Genomic DNA, 24,372 nt, shown 5'->3' on the forward strand with positions numbered 1-24,372 from the left:
GATTTTCAAAATTAACTTAAAACCGTAAGGAATCTCAAAAACATTTCAACATGTGAAAGTTGCGCCTCGTCCATAGCTTTTCAACGGTATATTACACGCCTCGTTTCGACAAATGGTTAAAAACTGGAGCGAAAACAATACCAAAAATTTGAAAAAAAATTGAAAAACAGAATTCCGCGATTTACTAAATTTGAAACTGCCCTTAAACCGTAACGAATTAGAGAAAAATTTAGATATGAAAAAGATGTGCCTCGATGATATCTATCCAATGGTGTATCATTGCTTCATTCCGACAAGCGGTTTAGAAAAAAACGTGAAAAACGCTCGCTGCCACTCGTCATCCGCCGCACCATTTTTGAAACTGCTCTTAAACCGCGAGGAATCTCGAAAATTGTTCAACATGGAGAAGTTGCGCCTAGTCAAGAGCTTTCCAGCGGTATATTATGCGCCTCGTTCCGATAAACAGTTAAAAAATTAGAGAGAAAACAGTACCAAAAAAACACTGCGTGCAGTTTTTTTCGACACGAAGTTCACTCGCGCGAGTACTGCAGCACACTTGGTTCAAACAATGACATGCACTTGCGTTGAGCGTGTAGTGCGGAAGTGTTATCAGAATAGTTATTCTGCTAATATTAGCAGAATAGACCGGCTGTATATTATAGATATATATTCATAGGATGGAATAAAATGTTCATATAAGACGGAAGATCAAAATGTAGGACTACATCCAGTATAAACCGCAAGATCACCTAACGATATATTCAAATTCAACATAACATGGATTCAAAAATTGATATTCGAGATCCTGGCATTTGTAATCATATAAAAAGGGACATGACTCTTTCTTGTGGTGGTAATTGATTTATTTTCTGTTGTTGTTGAGGGAAGTGCGAACTGATTTGGTACTGTACAGGATAATTGTCACGCCCAAGATGCGACCCTATCCTAAAGGAACTCGAAGGTCCCACCAAGGATAGAAGCGCATCTTGAAGACGCTTTTGCAAGGTGGATATCATTACATCAAACCATTACATAATAGTTGGGGATACATACATAAGGCGCAAATGCCCCAAGAATACATCAACATCATACAAGAGATCAACATCCGACTACGGATGGAACACAAACATAAACTCAAACAATATCCACCCTGCTAGCCCAGGCTGCCGACCCGGAACCTAACCCAAGATCGATGGAGAAGAAGAAGAACTCCAACACGAGTAAACATCACTCTCGCGTCATGATCATCGGATAACCTGTACCTGCAACTGGTGTTGTAGTAATCTGTGAGCCACAAGGACTCAGCAATCCCATTACCATGGGTATCAAGACTAGCAAAGCTTAAAGGGGTATGGAAGGGGTAAAGTGGTGAGGTTGCAGCAGCGACTAAGCATGTATGGTGGCTAACTTACGAAACAAGAGCGAGAAGAGGAGCTAAGCAAACGGTCGCCAACTAGTAATGATCAAGAAGTGATCCTGAACTCCTACTTACGTCAAACATAACACAAACCGTGTTCTCCTCCCAAACTTCCTCGAAAAGAGACAATCACGGGTACGCACGCAGTTGGTGTGTTTTAATTAAGTTTACTTCAAGTTTTCTACAACCGGATATTAACAAATTCCCATCTGCCACATAACCGCGCGCACGGCTCTCGAAAGTTTATACCCTGCAGGGGTGTCCCAACTTAGCCCATCACAAGCTCTCACGGTCAACAAAGGATATTCCTTCTCCCAGGAAGACCCGATCAGTCTCGGAATCCTGGTTACAAGACTTTTCGACAATGGTAAAACAAGACCAGCAAAGCCGCCCGACGTGCCGACAAATCCCGATAGGAGTCGCACGTATCTCGTTCTCAGGGCACACCGGATGGGCAGGACGTCGGGTTGGCATAGACCCTAGTTGCCCAGGGGGCGCCGGACATCGCCCGGTTTGGACCAGCACTCTGAGGAACACTGGCCCAGGGGGTAAATAAAGATGACCCTCGGGCTCCGGAAACCAAAGGGAAAAAGGCTTAGGTGAGGAAAATGTAAAACCAAGGTTGGGCCTTGCTGGAGGAGTTTTATTCAAAGCGAACTGTCAAGGGGTTCCCATAACACCCAACCGCATAAGGAACACAAAATCAAGGAACATCACACCGGTATGACGGAAACTAGGGCGGCAAGAGTGGAACAAAACACCAGGCATAAGGCCGAGCCTTCCACCCTTTACCAAGTATATAGATGCATTAATAATATAAGAGATATTGGAATAACCTAACATAAACATAAACCAACATGGAGCAATCTTCATCTTCACCTGCAAATAGCAACGCTATAAGAGGGGCTGAGCAAATGCGGTAACATAGCCAAACAACGGTCTGCTAGGAAGGGTGACAAAAGTTAGAGGCTTTCATGGCAATTTGGGAGGCTTGATAAACAAGTGGTAGGTAGCGTGATATAGCGATAGCATCGAGACAACTAGCATAGCAATGATAGTAATGAGGTCCAAGGTGACGGTCATTTTGCCTGAAATCCCGCTAGGAGAAAGAACGAGTCCATGAATAAGATGAAGCCACGAAGGCTAACCAAGCGTAGACAAACGAATCCTCACGATCGCAACGAAACAGGAACTAACGAGAAGGAGCACAACCGGAAAGAAGCAAACAACATGGTAAACACACAACACATAATGAGACATGATGCTAAACCAAGTATGATGCATGTCAAGATTAAATGTTGTTAACATGGAAAGAGGTGAAGCATAATAAAACTACCTATCTAGGCAAGTTTAAACGAGGCCGGAACAACAAACAACAATTCCGGAAAATCCTCATAAGCATATTTCGAATTTGGTACTGTTATGCCCTATACACAATTTTAATGTTGATAAACAGCAAAATAAAGTGCAGCAAGTTAATATATGCATTTTTCTACCCCATTTACATATAAAGTTTATTTAAAATGAAGCTACGGTTATTTAGTTATGAAATAAAGCATTTTAACATGCTATTTATGCAAATTAATTCAAACAGCACATTTAGACATTTTAAACATGGATGAAAGTGGTATATTGTGAAACTAGGCAAAATTCTAAGCATTTTACATATATGGTGTGTTTAATTTGGATGCATGCATATTTAGATATACACAATTCAAAATGATGGCATTTCTGTAAATAAGAATACACTGGAAAATGCTAAAATAAACAGAGTGGGAAAAATATGCACGGACCGGATTGCAGCACAGTGCAGCGGCCCAGAAGCGAATGAGGCCTAAGTGGCTGGCAGGGGCAAAAATTGGGATGCCTGGGAATTGAACCCAGCACCCATGGGCGGAGCTGGGCCCCAGGCAGCCCAGGCCATTGCCTGGGGCGTGAGAAATTTTCTCGGCCCATATATACAAATAAACACTGTTCGGCCGGGGCGCAGCCCACTTCTAAGCCCAGGCAGCCCAGGCCAACTGGCCCATCCACCCAGTTCGGTGCCTTTCCCTGCACATGCGTGCGACGAACGACGGGGATTTGGACGAACCTGTCTGCGGCCCCTTCCCCCAACTTTGACGAACCCTAGGCGAGGCCGGTGGCCGCGTCCCTGCCCGTCGGCGCCGCTCGCCGCCATCACTTGCCATCGTCGTGCTATCCATCCAGCCGCCCCAGTCCCCTTCTGCGCCTCTGCCTAGACACCTATGCAACCGCCCGCCCCCAGCCCCCTTCTGCGCCGCTGTGGGCTGCTGCCCTGTCCGGCGAGGTGGCGACCCCGGCGAAGTGTCGGCGAGGTGGCCCTTCCCAGGAGACGCCTTTTTCTCAGCAGCTGCAACACAGAGAAATTGGACAGCAGCAAGCCAGCAAGAGGATGATTTTTGTTAGTTGCTAGATGCCACTGTTCGTTAGATACTTAGATGGGAAACAAAAATTGACATTTAGTAATTTTGTTTCTATACTATGTTATAGGAATTAGGAGGGCAAGATGAGTAAAACAAACATGACATTGAATTCTTATTTCCAAGTTGGAACCACGGGAACATTTAGTAATTTTGTTTCTATATTATCAAGACTGGATTGAGGAACAAAATGCGTGATGATTGGATGAATCGTAGAAGGGTATGTGACATTGAGCAAGATGTATTTGTTAGCATTGAAGAATCAAATATCGTCGAGCGATTTCAAGGTTATCATAATCGCAAAGGCGTTTTGCCTCGTCCTAGACGTAAGTTTCCACATTTTCCATCTATTATTAACTAGTTTTACCGGTTATACTATGCACTGATTTGCATTTTTAAATTTATCATTGAAGGTATAGGTTCTTCTGCTATTGAAGATGTAGTCATGGGAGGCTCAGATCAACCTATCATTTGATTTGGTATAAATCTTTTGTCGTCTATATATGCTACATATTGTCTTTTGATTTGTCTTGCTTTATTATCATGCAACAAATGATGCCATTGAATATCATGTTTGGTTTCTTTTTAGTTATGCAACATAGATTGACTTTTGTATGCTGAAGAACTAGATTTTTTTAGGTAGTTTTTAGCCCTTGGTTTCTCGCCTGGGGCGTCAGCAAATCCTGGCTCCGCCACTGCCAGCACCTCACAGTTGAAAACAGAGCGCGCTGACCAGCTCGCCTAGAAGATGTTTGTGATGGATACTGGACTTGACAGAACATGAACAAGAACAAAGCTTGATCTGGTAAGGCAAAAATTGATGGCAAAGAATGTGCCCGTGGGGATTTGATCCCTGATCGCCTGGGTGACAAAGGGGAAGTGGAAGACTAACCGGTTGGGCTGCTGCGTGTGTTGTGCGCAGAGGTGGCTTTCTTCATAACCGAACAACAGAAGTGGCGAGCTTCAGCCATGGCTACACCGAGAAAGCTCACGGCAGCGGCGAGCGAACGTGGCTCCGATCTCTGCTGCTATGCATTAGCGGGTGTGCGGAAAAGGGTGTGCGTGCGGACGAACCAAGCGGCGGCTGCTGCGGGTATACGCACAAGGCTACGGGTCCTGCAAACCGAGGACGAGCAGGAGCTTGTCTCGTTCATGGTGGTTACAGGTCGAAGCAGGAAACGGAGCTCGCGAGTGAGATGCGCGTGTGCTACGAGGCGTGTGCGAGAGTTGCAGGCACAAGTGCAAGCAGGGGGCGGCCGTGTGCATGGAGCTGGAGCTCCTTGGCCATGGCGAGACGCGGCGAGGCAGCGAGCAAGCAAGGTGCGCGTGCGAGCATGTTAGCGGGCGAGCTCCTCGGTGGAAACTCCGGCGGCCAAAAGCTACGGAGGAGGGGCGCGATCGATGCACAGGACAAACCCGCACTCCCGTGTGCCACTCACGACACCAAACGACGACAGAGACATCGCCGGCATCGGGAGGCCAGAGGCGGCGGAGACCAACCCAACACGGCGGACGGCAGGGTGAAACGGTTACTAGCTGGAAGAAAACGCACCTACAGAGGAGCCTAAGCCTAGCGATGCAAGGAAAACGGGCAGGATGCCACCGGAGGAGCTCCGGCGACAACGACGCGCGGCGACGCGCTCGGCCAGGAGGAATCAGGAGGGACAAGAAGCAATCGAGAAGACGAGGCATGGGGAGGAATCGGGCGCTCACCACAAACACGCGGGCGTGCTTGGATTGCCGAGAGGTGGTCGGAGACGACCGGATGGCGCCGAAGACAGGAAGTGGCCGACGTCGGGGAAGAAGACCCTCGCAGCGTTGGCTCCCGGCATGAAGTAGAGTACGCAGGGGAAGTAGAGGGACTTGGCGAATCTCCTGGACGAGGTGAGGAAGAAGCAGACGACGATCTTGACGCTCCCGAGGAAGAAGAGGGTGGCCACTGGAAGGACCAAGCCGAGCACGAGCTCAAACTCAACTCGGACATGGCGTCGGCTATGGCGTGGAGAGCTTACCTTGCGGCGGCTAGACGAGGAGGAGGGGGAATGGAAGGAGGAGAGACCCTAGGGCACCGGGGCATGATTTATAGGAGGTAGGGAGGCTGTCCCGGCCGTCAAATCAAGCCGGCTGCCGACGTGGAGGTCTGGATGTGCGCCGTACAGGAGGAGGATGAAGCTCCTGTGGAGATGGGTTGGCTGTGCACTGTGGGCTGCAGTGAACAGGTAAGATAGGTGGGCTGCGCTGGGCTTCTCTTCCTGCCTCAACTTCTTTTTCTTCTCCATTTTCTTTAGACAGAAGCTTGGAGGAAAAGAAAGAAAGGGGTAGACAGGGAATTTGACAGAGATAAAAATATATTAGGCGTCCTGGAAACATGCACAGTTTGAATAAACTGGTTTGGGCATTTTTAAGGATATAAAAATAATTCAAGTTTGAACTAAATTCAAACTTGAGCCATTTTTGAACCCAACCAAAACAATTCCAAAGGATCTGTAATTCGGCAGAGAGTGTGTAGGCATCATTTAGGATTTATAGGGATAGGTTGAACATTTTTTCCGAATAGGGAAAATGCCACAAGAAAAAATAAATGGAATAAAGAAGAAAGGAGAAGTTTGGACGGGATAGAAACTTGGGTGAATCCAAGTTGAAGTTGAGCAATAAGTAAAAGACAAAGGATCAAGGACAAGAAGAAGGAGTTGTAATGCACATGAACAAGTAAAAGGAAACAAGCACAACAATAATATGGAGACGAATGCATGATGCAAAATATTAATAATAATAATAATAAAACAAACATCACAAGCAAGCAAGCAATCATGAACATGATGGATGCAAATGCACATGGAAACATACATGAAGATGGAATGCGCAAAATGAGAATAAAAGATAACACAAGCATGATGATGCAACAATTTATTATGACAATCAAGGCAATCCATACATGGAACCAACAAAAAAATGGAAGGCAACTAGAGCATCGGTCTCGGGGCGTTACAACTCTCCTCCACTAACAAGAGATCTCGTCCCGAGATCTTAGGAATGAGATGGAAGAGAAGAGGAAGAGGTGAAACAAGAACGAAGAGAGAAGTTGAACAAAGTTGAGAGCACTCGGGTAGAAAAGAGGAACGGCGAATATGGCGAGAATCAAAGCTGAAGGAATAAGATGGACTCTGAAACTGTAAGTGCATCTAGTGCCCCTTTCTGATTTTGGTGTATTGAAGACTTACAGGTTAAGGGACTAATGTGTTTATGAGTGTACACAGGTATATAAGTCTATGAGGAGTTTGATATTTACAGAGAAAGTCGACCCCTAAAAATGAAGTTCTTCGACTAAAGACTTTGGATTTCTGAAGACTTTCTGAAGACTTTGAAAGTGAAGAAATTGGTGTGACCTTGAAGACTTGGTATTCATTCGAGGAACATGAAGCGTGAAGACTTTTATTTTCGTAGTTTCATTTTCTCTTTCTTGACTCATAGGAAACACCATACTGTTAAAGGGGGTCGAGGAAAAACTAAGGAAAAATTTCCATGTGATGCTCAACTCAAAATCCTACACCTACCAATCCCTTCGAGTGAAAGCCATTGGAAATCTCATACAGTTCAGTCAATTTCTTCAGTGACAGAGACGAAGTTCTTCTGGTCACCGAGGAATTTGTTCTGACTGAGGAGTTAGGAATTCGCCAGTGCAGATTGCCTACACAGTGAGGAACATGATAGCCCTGAGGAATTTGATACTGAAATTTCCGACCGTTGCTGTGCTATGCGCCAACTGTCCCAAAATATCTATCCACCTAACGGTCATATCATTGAAGGGCATTTATGTCTTATCATGTCGGGCTGCTCCCTAGTCTATAAATAGCCGCCCCCTACGACCACTAGCTGGTTGGCTGCTCCGAGAGAAACTGACACTTGTCATTTGAGAGCATCCCATCCTCCGAGGACTTTGAGCGAAAATCATCGAGTGAGGAAAACCCAAACCCAAACACCTACAAACCCAAAGTGATTGAGCATCACTGAAGAGATTGATCCTGCGTGGATCCGACGCTTGTTACCTTTGAAGACTATGCTTCTTCCAGACGGTTAGGCGTCATGGTCTAGAGCATCCAAGAGGAATTGTGGATCGCCGAGTGACCGAGTTTGTGAAGGTTCGGAAGTCACCTGAAGACTTACCACGAGTGACTGGACGAGGTCTGTGTGACCTTAGTTCAAGGAGAATATGGTGAGGACTGTGTGTCCGGGACTGTGTGTCCTCAGGTTTAAATACCTAGCCGCTCCAACCAGATGTACAACTGAGACAGCAGTTGGAACTGGTCTACCAAATCATTGTCTTCACCAAGCCTACTGGTTCTTTTTCCTCAACTCTTTCATTTCCTCATAACTGTGTTGTGTGCTTGTTCATATATGTGTTTGAAGACTTTGATTGAAGACTTTCTCAATTTCCTAAGTTCAATTTCTTCAGTCTGTTTGTCTTCATCCTGTGTTATCCTGTGTTTACGCTTTCTGTACTCTGTGTTTGTCTTCATTTCATCATGTTGACCATGCCTATGTTCTACTATGCTTACTGTTGAGTACTTATTCCACTGCAAGTAGTTCTTCGCTAAGGAATTTCCTCACCCGCAAATTCCTCAGTGAAGAATTCATAAAAATCGACTATTCACCGCCCTCTAGTCGATATAACGCACTTTCAATTGGTATCAGAGCAAGGTACTCCCTTGTTCTGTGTGATTTTGGTTTAACCGCCTGGAGTTTTAGTTATGTCGACCGCAGGTATGATCAAGGTGTCTGCTGGGTGTCCTACCTTTGATGGAACGGACTACCCCTACTGGAAGAATAAAATGCGAATGCATCTTGAGGCAATTGATAACGATCTCTGCTATGTTGCGGAAAATGGTGTTCCCTCTGTCACACCTTCTCTAAATGCTGCTGATGTAAAGAGATTCAAGCAACTCGATTCTCAAGCGAAGAATATCATATGTGGCCATCTGATCAAAGGAGTGTATAGAAGAGTGGGTGCTTTGGAAACTGCTAAGCTTATCTGGGATAGGCTGTCCAAAGTGAATGAAGGAGTCTCAACACAGCGTGACTCTCGAGTTGATGTTCTTCGCAATCTCTTCAACCGCTTCAAAAGACTCGAAAATGAAAATGTTCAACAAACCTTCGATCACCTCACTGACATCTCAAATGAGCTTCAAGCGCTTGCTGCCACTGACATCACCAACCATGAGGTGGTGAAGAAATTGCTAAGATCGCTTGACTCCTCATTTGATACTCTGGCATTGATGATACAAGAACGTGCTGATTACAAGTCACTTGATCCCGCTGATATCCTCGAGAAGCTGAATACTCATGAGTTCCAGCTTGCTGAAAAGAGAGATCTCTATGGTTCGAGCTATGGCAGATCACGTGCACTGAAGGCCAAGGCAGTTTGTGAGTCTGAGTCTGAAGACTCTGGCAGCAGCCTTGGTGATCCAGAAGAACTGAGCCATGAGCTAGCACTGCTCGTGAAGAAATTCCAGAAGTTCTCAAGACGTGGTCGCTTTGGAAAACCCTCAAGGAGCAATGATTCCTCATCCAGTGACTACAAGAAGAGGCTTTGTCACAAATGCAAGAAACCTGGACACTACATTCAAGATTGTCCTCAGTGGGAAAAGGAATCAAATAAGAAGAAATACAAGGATTACAGTTCTGATGATGCGAAGAAAAAGAAGAAATCCTCAAAGTCTTCATCATCAAAATCCTCAAAATCTTCATCTCACAAGAACAGCAGCTCCAAGAACGCTCGGGCATTCATTGGCAAGGAAATGGACTCTGAGGCTAAATCTGAAGAAAATGAGGAAGAGGAGGGGTCTGAGGAATCCGAATCCGGTGTGGCGAGCCTAGCCCTCGCTACTGCATTCGTCAGCAAGTCTATCTTCAACACTGAAGAAAATGACCTCACCAACAAGGCTGATGAAGGCAATGATGACTACGCTCCCACCTATTGCTTCATGGAAAAGGGTGCCAAGGTACTCAAATATACCTCCTCTGAATAAAGTGAGAATGAATCTGATGAAAATCTTAAGCCCAGCTATTCTAAACTTGCTAAGATTGCTGTGAAACAACAAAGAGCTTTTGAAAAGGTTCAAAACATGCTAGACAAAAGTGATGATATGTTGGGTGAAGAAATGGATCGCACTAAAACTTTGACTGAAAATCTTCAGAGACTTCAGACTAGGTTTGACAACCTTCAAGGTCATCATAACACTCTCTTATCTGATCATGAGAAGCTTTCTTATGAATTTCTTCAAAGAAAGCAAGATCTTGAAAAGCTAAGAGTGAGTTATGAAGATCTTCAAAAGGAGCGCGATTCATTACTTGCTCAACAAATCAGCGCTTCTCAGGAAGAATTTGTTCCTCCATGTTTGAAATGCATTGAACGTGAATCTGCTAATTCTTCACCTGAATGTTCAAATGCTTCTAATGTTACAAATTCTTCACCTGCCTCTGCTATCACTAATTCCTCATCTAAGGACATTGCTAGAATCACTGACAATGCAGAGCTGAAGGAATTGTACATGACAGGCATGTACAAAAGCCTCAAAGGCCATCAGACTCTTTGTGATGTGCTTAAAAAGCAGATCCTCAACAGGAACCCTAGGAAAGAGGGTATTGCCTTTGAGAGGAAACTCAATGCTGATGGTACATATTGGAAGCCTGAGCAGTGCCCCAAAACCTCATGGGTTGCTGCAAAGGGACCTCTAGTTGATCCATCCAATTTATCTGGCTTTACATGTGAATCTCCTCATTCTTCTGATGAGTCATTTGACTCCAACTATAAACTGTTCAAAAATCGGAATGGTGAAGTCTTTGCTAGATATGTTGGCACTAACTGCAGGAACGGTTCCCCCATGAAGAAAATCTGGGTTCCCAAAAGGTGCCTTGAAAGTCTTCAGGTGAATGTCCTCATGACACCACCTATGAAGAATAGGAACCCCAGATCCAATTCTTCATATGGATCCAAGTCCTCATACAAACTAAATTCCTCACGTGGATCAAATTCCTCAAAAGGATCAAAGTCCTCATATGAATATCATCGTGCTAACAACTCTGTTTCGCAAGGAAGAGCTAAGGGCTATGAATATGAGCATTATTCTTCTAATCATTATGTTCATAAGTTCTCGAAGAATTTCTCTGCTTATTCATATGCTTACCCTAACTCCTCTTCTGTGAAACGAAATGGATTGGCTTCTATGCCACCTTTCTCGTATGGAGCTCGTAGAGTGATGAACTCTTTGCCACCCCTTCAGATGTGGGTGGTGAAGAAAAAGAACTAATCTCTTATGTAGGGTCAGGTCTCCAGACGTGCGTGAACGTTTGAAGAATTTGCTGGAGACTTGAAAAGTGCCTGAAAGGACGCAGGCTAATCATGAAGAAATGAACTTTCATTTCTTACGTCCTTCTACTGCTTTATCTATTCTGTTGCTTGATGAAATTGATCTGATGAATTGTGTCTAGGTAAGGTTGCCATCACAAAGGATCGACACATGGACAAAGTCATGCTTGTCGAGTCCTTAGGATACAACCTCATGTCTATCTCAATGCTTTGTGATCTTGATATGGTTGTTGTCTTTGGCAAGTATCGTTGTGTTGTGGTTATGGAAGCTGACAATTCCAAAGTCTTCGAAGGCTTTAGGAGAGGAGACTTGTATATTGTTGATTTCTCTACAGGACCGCAACCAGCCGTGTGCCTACTTGCAAAAGCTTCAGAAGGCTGGCTATGGCATCGACGACTTGGTCATGCAGGCATGAGGAATTTGCACACGCTTGCGAAGAAGAAGCATGTCATTGGCATTGAGAATGTCAAATTCCTCAAGGATCACTTATGCGGAGCCTGTGAAGCCGGAAAGATGACAAAGGCTAAGCATCCAGCGAAGACTATCATGACCACTACTCGTCCATTTGAATTGCTTCACATGGATCTCTTCGGTCCTAACCATTATTCTGCAGTTTCAAATGATGCATCTCAATATGGCTTTGTTATTGTTGATGATTACTCTCGATACACATGGGTACGCATTGTTACTTACAAACATGAAGTGCAGGAAGTCTTCAAACGATTTTCCTCGAGGGCTTCAACCAACTTTGGTGTGAAGATCAAGCACATCAGAAGTGACAATGGAACTGAGTTCAAGAATTCTGGTCTTGATGACTATCTTGATGAACTTGGTATTACTCATGAGTTATCTGCTCCTTATACTCCTCAACAGAATGGCGTCGTGGAGCGCAAGAACAGGACTCTTGCTGAGATGGCTCGCACTATGCTTGATGAATACAAAACGCCTCGTCATTTCTGGATTGATGCAATTGATACTGCGTGCCATATCATCAACAGAGTATATCTTCACAAATTCTTCAAGAAAACTGCCTAGGAACTCCTCACTGACAAGAAACCCAATGTGAGTTATTTCAAAGTCTTCGGTGCTAAATGTTGGATTAGAGATCCTCATCACAACTCAAAATTTGCACCGAAAGCACATGAAGGTTTTATGCTTGGTTACGGAAAGGACTCGCACACCTACAGAGTCTTCAACAACGTTCTTCACAAGGTTGTTGAAACTGTAGATGTGCGGTTCGATGAAACTAATGGCTCGCAAAGAGAGCACCTACCTTCTGTGATAGATGAACCAGCACCTGAGGAAACTATCAAGTTCAAGGCTACTAAGGATGTCATTCCATAACGTGAAGAACGTCGAGCTAATGCACCTGAAGAAAATACTGAAGAAAATGGTGCTGAAGGAAATGTTGATCAAATTCCTCGACGACAACCAGCTCATCCTCGCATTGCAAAAGAAGTGCAAGTTAAAAAGATCATCGATGACATTGAAGCACCAGGTCCTCTCACACGCTCAAAAGATTCACATTTATCTAACTTTTGTGGGCACTATGCTTTTGTCTCTATCACAGAGCCCACTAAGGTAGATGAAGCATTTCTGGAGCCTGAGTGGATTCAGGCCATGCAAGAAGAATTACATTAGTTCGAGCTCAACAACGTCTGGGAACTGGTCAAACGTCCAGATCCTCGCAAGCACAATATCATTGGCACAAAGTGGATCTACCGCAACAAGAAAGATGAAAATGGCCTTGTCGTGAGGAATAAGGCACGGCTTGTAGCTCAAGACTACACACAGGTTGAAGGAATTGACTTCGATGAAACTTTTGCACCTGTTGCTAGACTTGAGGCTATTCGCATATTACTTGCTTATGCTAACCATCATGATATCACCTTATATCAAATGGATGTGAAAAGTGCATTCCTCAATGGTAAGCTTGAGGAAGAAGTATATGTTGCTCAACCCCCAGGTTTTGAAGATCCAAAGCATCCTGACAAAGTCTTCAGACTCAATAAGGCCCTCTATGGCCTCAAGCAGGCACCACGGGCATGGTATGATACTTTGAAGGAATTCCTCATGAAGAAAGGCTTCAAACCCAATTCACTTGACCCTACTCTTTTCACTAAATCTTATGATGGTGAACTGTTTGTGTGCCAAATATATGTTGATGATATTATCTTTGGCTGTACTGACCAACGTTATAGTGATGAATTTGCCTATATGATGAGTGAAGAATATCAAATGTCTATGATGGGAGAATTGAAATTCTTCTTAGGTCTTCAAATTCGTCAACAGCGCAATGGCATATTCATATCTTAGGAGAAATACCTCAAGGATGTACTGAGGAAATTCGGCATGCAAGATTGCAAAGGCGTCAAAATTCCTATGCCCACAAATGGCCAACTGTGCACTGATGAAAATGGTATTGACTTCGATCATAAGGTATACCGCTCCATGATTGGTTCTTTATTGTACTTATGTGCATCTAGGCCAGATATAATGCTTAGTGTTTGCATATGTGCCCGATTTCAAGCTACACCGAAGGAATCACACCATAAGGCTGTGAAGCATATTCTTCGATATCTATCTCACACACCAACACTTGGATTATGGTACCCCAAGGGCTTGGTTTTTTATCTCATTGGATATTCTGACTCTGACTATGCTGGTGATCGTGTGGATCGCAGGTCAACATCTGGTACATGTCATTTCCTTGGACGATCTTTGGTCTGTTGGTCCTCGAAGAAACAGAACTGTGTATCACTGTCTACTGCTGAAGCTGAGTACATTGCTGCTGGTTCTTGTTGTGCTCAATTGCTATGGATGAAGCAAACTCTCAAGGACTACGGCGTCAACGTGAAGAATGTGCCTCTCTTCTGTGACAATGAGAGTGCCATCAAGATTGCTCACAACCCAGTTCAGGACTCGAAGACAAAGCACATTCAGATTCGTCATCATTTTCTTCGTGATCATGTGTTGAAGGGCGACATTTCTATTGAGCATGTGAAGACTGAAGAATAGCTAGCCAACATCTTCACGAATCCCTTGGATGAGAAGAGATTTAGCAAGTTACGGTGTGAGCTAAATATCTTAGAATCTTCGAATGTTCTTTGAAAAGGACACTCATCCTAACACTTATGCAAAATTGAAGACTTAGATGTGCAACACATGAAGAAACATTTTTCTTCAATCAATGAAGAATAACACTCTAAGTGTGAAGAAATTAACGAAGAATTTGATTCTCAAAACCCTACGACAATTGTACGCGGTGTCTGAGATCATTATTCTTATACGGTGGGTCACGCCACCACCAAGGTTGAAAATCTTCAATTTGAGTTTTTCCTCAGTTTTGAAATTCCTCAATTGTTCATTTTCTTCAACTTTGCATTGTCTTCACTGTTTCCGTCATTTTTTTCTTCAATATATATATATATATGTGAGTTTATGTCCTCTACAGCGTTCACTTATGGCTAATTCTTCAAGTTTTTTTTTCTAAGTGAATGTGATCGGACCCTTCCCCCTCTATGCTAAACTCAACCCAATCTATTCACAAATTCTTCATGTGCATTCTATTTGAAACTCATTCAAAATCTTCACTGTGTCCTTGTCAGCTGAAGAATTTGCGAACGGAACGTTAAAACTTATCTTATCTAAATTTTCGGCTTTGCCGCTCAAACCGTTCCGCATCCCACGAAATACTTATCTATTCACCCACGATCGCACACGATCTCCACTTCTCAGTACGTGGGTGACACATGTCAAGCGAATGAGAAGGGTCAGGGGCACGTTCGTCCAAAATCTTCGGGCGAACAGTTTTTCACCGTGGCTATAAATACCCCCTCCCCTTCCTCACTTCCTTTACTCCGCTCGACCTCTCTCCAGCTCGAGCTTCTCAAACACTAGCGCCGCCGCTATTTCATCATCGCCGGTGAGGAAGAGCTTCACTGCCTCGAGCTCGTCACCGTCGTACTCGCGCCGGCCGCGGATTTCTTCCCTCCGCCGCCGCCGTAGCTGTCTTCCTCCACCGAGTTAGGGCATGGAAGATCTGCACAGACGAACTTCTCATCTCCACCTCACAGTTCGTCGTGTTCTTCGTCCAGGGTAATTAAAAGTTACTTTTACTGCCCTCTTTGATTCATATGATTACTACAAAATCTTCAAAGGTGTTGTTCTTCAAATCCTCACACACTAAACACCTCACATGTCATATGTTCTTGATTCGTTTCTCTAAGCAATATTTTTTCTTCAAGATTCCTCAATTGTGCGGATTTCTGATCTGTACAACTCTGGAACCTAAGACTAAGAACGCTTAGTGAAATTCTTCAAGACTCGCCTGGTCAAATTCCTCAAACTTGTTCTTTTTACAAAACCTTCTGAGAACGCATATGACCTCTCCAAATTCCTCGCAACTATACTCTGTTCACAAGTACTCATGTCCGCTGCTGAATCACTAGGTTCTCATCAACTTAACTCATTTGCAGCGTTCCTCGAAGAAAAGTTGCATACTTCTTCAGAGAATTCAATTGTTCAAATTCCTCAACTGAAGAAAATGGCTGACGGTAAGAAGCCACAGAAAGGAGGAAAGAGGCCTGAAATCAATACTTCCTTTGAGATCCCTGATGACATATACAAAGATTATTACACTCCTGATGAGGCCAAATTTGGAAAAGAGGACAAGAATCAGCGCAAGGTGCGCATCCAAAGGATAGAGGAGATGGGCAAGAGAGTGGAGGGAGTACAGATATGTTACTCCCAAATACATAAAGAAATTCGCACGCAATCCTCCATGCCTAGGACCTCCATTGGCACCTGGCCAAATAGCTGATCCCACCAGCCTCAAGCGTGGTGAGGATTATCCTGATGAATGGGCCAAGCGCCATGCCAAGTTGGCTAGACAAGCCAGAGAAGCAGTGAGGAAATTCAACGAAGACTCTGCTGCTGCTGCCGCTGAGGCCTCTGTCAAGCCTAAGAAGGCCATGTCAAAGAAGCCTGCGCACAAGCCAAGTGCTTCACCGTCAATATCCTCAAGGCCAAGTTCCTCAGCTATGCCCTCACGGCCAGAATCCTCAAAGCCCTCACGGCCAATTCCTCACGCTGCTCCTGCTACTCCAAAGTCCTCAGCTCCTCCTCCAAAGTCCTCAGCTGCTCCGACCAAGTCCTCAGCACCTGTGCATCTTGACACGTGCCAAAGGACTACAGGCATCTCTATTGCCTCAGGAGCTTCTGCTAGTTCCTCAGTTGCACCAAATTCTTCAACGGGACCCTCTCTGCTAAAGACAAAGACCACTGCTGGACGAGGTTCTCGCCCAAGTCCTCACAAGAAGCAGGTCGCCTTCCAAGTGTCGTCTGAAGAAGACGAAGCTGATGATGATGAACTTGCAGAAATCATCAAAGATAGGCAAGTCAGGGCCGATAGAGCCAAGGGCACAAATGTGCCTCTGCTTTTGGATCCAAAGTTGATCCTTGACTACATTGATCTCTGGCACAAGGACCCAAACACTCCTATGCCTGATTTCAAGTTGACTCCTGGCCAAAGTCATATGTTGACTGCCTTCATCCAAGAAGAAAAATGGAAATATGAGAAGGCCAGGCAGATCAAGAAAGCGCAGTACATGAAGGAGCACTTCCTGAAGAAAAATGTTGTCTCAATGACAACTGAAGAACTCGTCACTATTCAATCTGAGATCAAGAAACTCAGTGATGAATTTGATGTATACCGCGCTGACTGGCTTGGAGCCAAAGTCCGTTTTGTGAAGCTAACAGAAAAGTTCACTCCAAATGTTGCAGCTCCATCGCAACAAGAAATTCCTCAGGCTGAAGCATCTGCTCAGCCGACTGAAGAACATGCCAGCACCGCTGATGACATTCAGGCTGGTGAAGAAAATGTGAGTTCCAGGGCTGATGACTGCATTCCAGCCGCTGATGAAATTGCCAGGGCATCCACTAGTGGTGCGCCTGACGAAAATGAAGAGGTCAGGGCAACTGCATCAGTTGTGCCTGAAGAAAATCAACCACATTCCTCTGCTCCTCCTGCGCCTACCCCAACTCCAATCCTTCCATCTGCTTCAGATGTGAAGAAGACTAAGGCTGCTGAGCGTGCAACAGTGAAGAAAAGGAAGGCATCAGCTTCTTCAGATTCTTCAGCTCCAAAGAATACGAAGTCTCTGACCAGCTCATTTGCAAACCCCTTGATGTTGTTCCTATCTCAACCATGCCATCAAAGGACCTTGTTCCTTATGATGAAGAATATGTGATTCCTAGCGAATCCGATGAAGAAAATCCTTCTGCTGCTTCGTCAGAGCAGTTGAATGAAGAAATTGAAGTGGATGAAATCCCTTCAACTCCAGCTGTTTCCTTGCCTATGCCTCAGTTTACTGCTGAAGAGGCCGGCGTTGAAGAAATGGAAGATGAAGATGTGGACATTGGTTGTACCACACCTGTGCCAAATGATGACTTTTGGGAAAGTTAGCACCCCAACTCTCCACTTTTCACACCATTGCAACAAATTCCTCAGTCCCCAGCAACTACAGTTCAAATGGGATCTGATGAACCTCATGCCACACCGTCTGTCCATGAAGAAATTCCAGCCACTAGTGCTGAAGAAAATGTAAATGAAGAATTGAAGACCCAGGCTGTCACTGGAGTAGAAGCTGAAATTCCTCAGCCTGAAGAACCTGAGATTGTGATTCCTGAGGTGATAATGCAATTGACTGACACTCCTCAGCCCAGGCCAAAGGATCCATTCTCAAAGAAGCAGAAATTCAAGGCTGATGAGTTCTTCGGTGAGCACGTGTTCTTCACTCACTACAATCCCTACAATTCTGCTCGTCTTAGAAGGAAGCGCGTCTGGACCGCCAGCCAGGCAAACTTCTATTCCTCAGTGCTCTTCAACAAGGACAAAGTCTTCGACCACGAGCATATTCCTCATGTGGACATGGAATCACTGCCATGCTTCACACCTGTCCTCAGTGTGCTTCATGACACAGGCCTCCTCAACTTTTGCACAGACATAGTTGATTGGAATGAAGAACTCATTCTTCAATTCTACGCAACATTGCACATCACAGGAGATGCTGACGATGTGAACTCCTGGGTTTTGGACTAGATGACCGAAAACACTCACTATAAGGCACCGGCCACTGAATTACTTCACGCCCTGCCCATCAGTCCTCCACCTGAAGGTGCTCGTTGCATGTACCAAGAGCCTGAGCTTACATATCACTATATGCAAGTGCTGATGAAGCCATTGAAACCTGGTCAAGCCTCAAGGACAAAATTTCTCGTGAAGGAATTGCAGTATGTACCAAGGACAGTCTATCGCATTCTGATGAAGACTATGAGTCCAATCAAAGGACACGACTCATCTGATGAGGAAATTGTTGGCATCATGAAGAATCTGGTATTCAACATCATTCATGGCATACCCGTCAACTATCATGATTTCTTCATGAGGACTCTGGCAAATGTTGCACTTTCACCGTTTGAGCTGAAGCCTTATGCACCGTGGATTATGAGATTCCTTATAACAAGGTCTTCACTCAACTACAAGGCTGATTTTCAGAATCACCTCAGCTACTTGCCCCCAATTGAAGTCCTCAAGCGGACCTATTCCTCAGCTGACGAAAAGGGCAAGGCACCAGCTGTTATAGATCAAGGCATTCGTCCATTGGATGGTCAGTTTCGCAAGGCTGCATCTTATTCCACCAATGATGACTCTGCCACTCATGATTTTGCTGCCCATGCCTCCAAGCCAAATCCTCAAGCCACTGCTCCTCGTGTGATGACTGACCGGGAGCTTCTGCTAAGTCTTCACCAGAAGGTGGATCGTAACCATAAATGGGTTAAGCGTCAGTTTGGTTCAATTCTTCACAACATGACTGCTAAACATAATGTAGTGAAGAAAAACCATTACTACCTCCACGAAGTCTTCAATCGCACCTGGGCTATTCTGTCACATGTATCACTACTACAAAAACAACTATAGCCAATATGGACACTAATGACGCACTATGCATGTGGTGCGCCATTACTAAATAGTCATGGCGCACCATGTGTTGGTGCGCCATTAGTGTGCAAATACTAATGGCGCACCACATCCACGGTGCGCCATTAGTAAACAAATTATTATTTTTTCAAAACTAGTAATGGCGCACCAGGGGATAGTGCGACATTACTAGTTAAACTAGTAATGGCGCACCACTCCAACGGTGCGCCATTAGTAAATATGTTTCAAATTTTTATTTTATTTTTTAAACTACTAATGGCGCACCGTGGGTGTGGTGCGCCATTACTAGTTGAACTAGTAATGGCGCACCACACCCACGGTGCGCCATTAGTAGTTTGGCCCAAACATTCCCCCGAATGCACCCCCCCCCCCCCCGTGGACCGCCTTTTCAGTTTAAAATAATAATAAAAGAAAATGGTAGAAATGTCAAAAAAATAGAAGAAAATAAGATTCACATGTGATATGTGGTCTAGTTGTTAGCAAAATTTACAAACATGAATTTTCGACTTTTTTGCAAAATCTCTCGAGAATTTGTAAAATGGGAATAACTTTTGCATACGAACTCGGATGAAAAAGTTTTTTATATGAAAAATCATCTACTCGAAAAGTTACATCCGAATTTAACATGGGGAACCCTGTTAAACATTTTCAAAATCCTCAAAAACCTAACAGAAAAAAAAGATACGGGGCTTTTAAGATCTGGAGAGGCAAAAAAATTCAAAAAAATTCAAACTTACTAATGGCGCACCTGCCCATGGTGCGCCATTACTATCTTCCCGCCTTCAAAATTCAAAATGAATCAAAAAATTAAAAAAAAAGTTAGTAATGGCGCACCTGCCCGCGGTGCACCATTACTATGCCGTATATATGGCTGGGCATGGTCCTCTCCTCCTTACCTCTTCATTCTTCTCCTCCACTCCACCTCTCCTCCACTCCATCTCCTCCTCTCCTCCACTCCATCTCCTCCTCTCCTCCACTCCATCTCCCCTTCTCTCCTCCACCATTCTACCCTCCTCCTCCCCGGCGACCTCCTCCTCCTCCTCTCCGGAAAAAGAACACAGAAAAAGAACGTACAAGATCCAAAAATGAGAACAAAATTTGAAAAAAATTCGTGAAAAAACAAGCAAAAAAAAGAGCAAAAAATGGGCAAAAAAATCGCGATCCAGATCCAAATTCAAAATTCAAAAATAGCAATGGTGCACGGTGGGGGTTAGACGGTGCGCCACTACTATTTTCCTGCCTTCAAAATTCAAAAATACTAATGGCACACCGCGGCCTATACTAATGGCGCACCAGTGGCCTATACTAATGGCGCTCCGTGGCCTATACTAATGGCACACCGTGGCCTATACTAATGGCGCACCTGTGGTGCGCCATTAGTATTTAATACTAGTGGCGTGGTACTAGTGGCACACCAGTAGTGCGCCATTAGTAGGCAAAACTGGTGCGCCACTAGTAGGCCTTTTCCTAGTAGTGTATACGGTGAAGAAGATCTGAAGAACATGGGTCTCAAGGAGGACTTTAACTGGTCTGCACCTCCACCGAAGAAATACAAGAAGGTCAAGGTTCCTTCCTTGGTGGCCAGCTCCTATTCTTCATCGCGCGACACCGACGAGCATGAAGACTTGGACGACACTGCGGCAGGCCCTACATCAACAAACGACCCCAACAACACTGGCGCTCCTTCATCAACTTGATATTCTTCAGGGGCGTTAGTCCTCATTTTCGATCCTTTTGGTCATTCGATGACAAAGGGGGAGAAATTTGAGTTGGTCTTCAAGCGGGTCTATCATTTATGGGCGTTTTTTTGCTAAGTTACAACTCTCGTTCTTCTGATGACTTTGCTGGATCGAGTTGTAAACTTAAACTCTATGGTGGCCTGATACTTTTGCTGTTTCCTCTGCATGCTTATTCCTCGTTAATGTTATTGCACGCATGCTGAATTACATCAGTCACCATATTTCATCATGCATTTCAAATTCTTCATATTAGATGTCAAATGCGTGTATGAATTACAAGATCTAGGGGGAGATCTCCATGATTCTACTCTTCAAGTGTGCATTGCTCCAAAAGCAAATTCCTCACTATGCACATCTTCAGGGGGAGTTCTTCTATATCTTGCAATCAAATTCCTCAATATTAGTACTTACACTTCATATGTTTATCCCCGTTGAAAACTTAACCTATATTGTCATCAAGCACCAAAAAGGGGGAGATTGTAAGTGCATCTAGTGCCCCTTTGTGATTTTGGTGTATTGAAGACTTATAGGTTAAGGGACTAATGTGTTTATGAGAGTACACAGGTATATAAGTCTATGAGGAGTTTGATATTTACAGAGAAAGTCGACCCCTAAAAATGAAGTTCTTCGACTGAAGACTTTGGATTTCTGAAGACTTTGAAAGTGAAGAAATTGGTGTGACCTTGAAGACTTGGTATTCATTCGAGCAACATGAAGCGTGAAGACTTTTGTTTTCGTAGTTTCATTTTCTCTTTCTTGAGTCATAGGAAATACCGTACTGTTAAAGGGGGTCTAGGAAATACTAAGGAAAAATTTCCATGTGATGCTCAACTCAAAATCCTACACCTACCAATCCCTTCGAGTGAAGCCATTGGAAATCTCATACAGTTCAGTCAATTTCTTCAGTGACAGAGACGAAGTTCTTCTGGTCGCTGAGGAATTTGTTCTGACTGAGGAGTTAGGAATTCACCAGTGCGGATTGCCTACACAGTGAGGAACATGATAGCCCTGAGGAATTTGATACTCAAATTTCCGACCGTTGCTGTGCTATGTGCCAGCTTTCCCAAAATATCTATCCACCTAACGGTCATATCATTGAAGGGCATTTATGTCTTATCATGTCGGGCTGCTCCCTAGGCTATAAATAGCCGCCCCCTACAACCACTAGCTGGTTGGCTGCTCCGAGAGAAACTGGCACTTGTCATTTGAGAGCATCCCATCCTCCGAGGACTTTGAGTGAAAATCATAGAGTGAGGAAAACCCAAACCCAAACACCTACAAACCCAAAGTGATTGGGCATCACTTAAGAGATTGATCCTGCGTTGATCCTATGCTTGTTACCTTTGAAGACTGTGCTTCTTCCAGACGGTTAGGCGTCATGGTCTAGAGCATCCAAGAGGAATTCTGGATCGCCGAGTGACCGAGTTTGTGAAGGTTCAAAAGTCACCTGAAGACTTACCACGAGTGATTGGACGAGGTCTGTGTGACCTTAGTTCAAGGAGAATACGGTGAGGACTGTGTGTCTGGGACTGTGTGTCCTCAGGTTTAAATACCTAGCTGCTCCAACCAGATGTACAACTGAGACAGCAGTTGGAACTGGTCTACCAAATCATTATCTTCACCAAGCCTACTGGTTCTATTTCCTCAACTCTTTCATTTCCTCATAACTGTGTTGTGTGCTTGTTCATATATGTGTTTGAAGACTTTGATTAAAGACTTTCTCAATTTCCTCAGTTCAATTTCTTCAGTCGGTTGCTACCTCTTGAGCACTGCGTTGGTTTTCCCTTGAAGAGGAAAGGTTGATGCAGCAAAGTAGCGTAAGTATTTCCCTCAGTTTTTGAGAACCAAGGTATCAATCCAGTAGGAGGCTACGCGCGAGTCCCTCGTACCTACACAAAACAAATAAATCCTCGCAACCAACGCGATAAGGGGTTGTCAATCCCTACACGTTCAATTACGAGAGTGAGATCTGATAGATATGATAGGATAATATTTTTGGTATTTTTATGATAAAGATGCAAAGTAAAATAAAAGCAAAGTAAAAAGGCAACGGAAATAACTAAGTGTTGGAAGATTAATATGATGAAGATAGACCCGGGGGCCATAGGTTTCACTAGTGGTTTCTCTCAAGAGCATAAGTATTTTACGGTGGGTGAACAAATTACTGTTGAGCAATAGACAGAATTGAGCATAGTTATGAGAATATCTAGGTATGATCATGTATATAGGCATCACGTCCGAGACAAGTAGACCGACTCCTGCCTGCATCTACTACTATTACTCCACACATCGACCGCTAGCCTGCATGCATCTAGAGTATTAAGTTCATAAGAACAGAGTAACGCCTTAAGCAAGATGACATGATGTAGAGGGATAAATTCATGCAATATGATAAAAAACCATCTTGTTATCCTCAATGGCAACAATACAATACGTGCCTTGCTGCCGCTACTGTCACTGGGAAAGGACACCGCAAGATTGAACCCAAAGCTAAGCACTTCTCCCATTGCAAGAAAGATCAATCTAGTAGGGCAAACCAAACTGATAATTCGAAGAGACTTGCAAAGATAACCAATCATACATAAAAGAATTCAGAAGATTCAAATATTCTTCATAGATAAACTTGATCATAAACCCACAATTCATCGGTCTCAACAAACACACCGCAAAAAGAAGATTACATCAAATAGATCTCCACGAGAGAGGGGGAGAACATTGTATTGATATCCAAAAAGAGAGAAGAAGCCATCTAGCTACTAACTATGGACCCGAAGGTCTGAGGTAAACTACTCACACTTCATCGGAAGGGCTATGGTGTTGATGTAGAAGCCCTCCGTGATCGATGCCCCCTTCGGCGGAGCTCCGGAACAGACCCCAAGATGGGATCTCGTGGGTACAAAAGGTTGCGGCGGTGGAATTAGGTTTTTGGCTCCGTATTTGATCGTTTGGGGGTACGTAGGTATATATAGGAGGAAGGAGTACGTCGATGGAGCAACGTGGGGCCCACGAGGGTGGAGGGTGCGCTTGGGGGGTAGGCGCGCCCCCCTACCTCGTGGCTGCCTCGAAGCTTCCTTGACTTAGGGTCCAAGTCTCCTAGATCATGTTAGTTCCAAAAATCACGTTCCCGAAGGTTTCATTCCGTTTGGACTCCGTCTGATATTCTTTTTCTGCGTAACTCTTAAATAGGCAAAAAAACAGCAATTCCGGGCTGGGCCTCTGGTTAATAGGTTAGTCCCAAAATAATATAAAAGTTAATAATAAAGCCCAATAATGTCCAAAACAGAAGATAATATAGCATGGAGCAATCAAAAATTATAGATACGTTGGAGACGTATCAAGCATCCCCATGTTGAATTCCTGCTCGTCCTCGAGTAGGTAAATGATAAAAACAGAATTTTTGATGCGA

The sequence above is a fragment of the Aegilops tauschii genome, chromosome 4, assembly GCF_002575655.3.
Source record: "Aegilops tauschii subsp. strangulata cultivar AL8/78 chromosome 4, Aet v6.0, whole genome shotgun sequence".
Lineage (NCBI taxonomy): Eukaryota > Viridiplantae > Streptophyta > Magnoliopsida > Poales > Poaceae > Aegilops > Aegilops tauschii.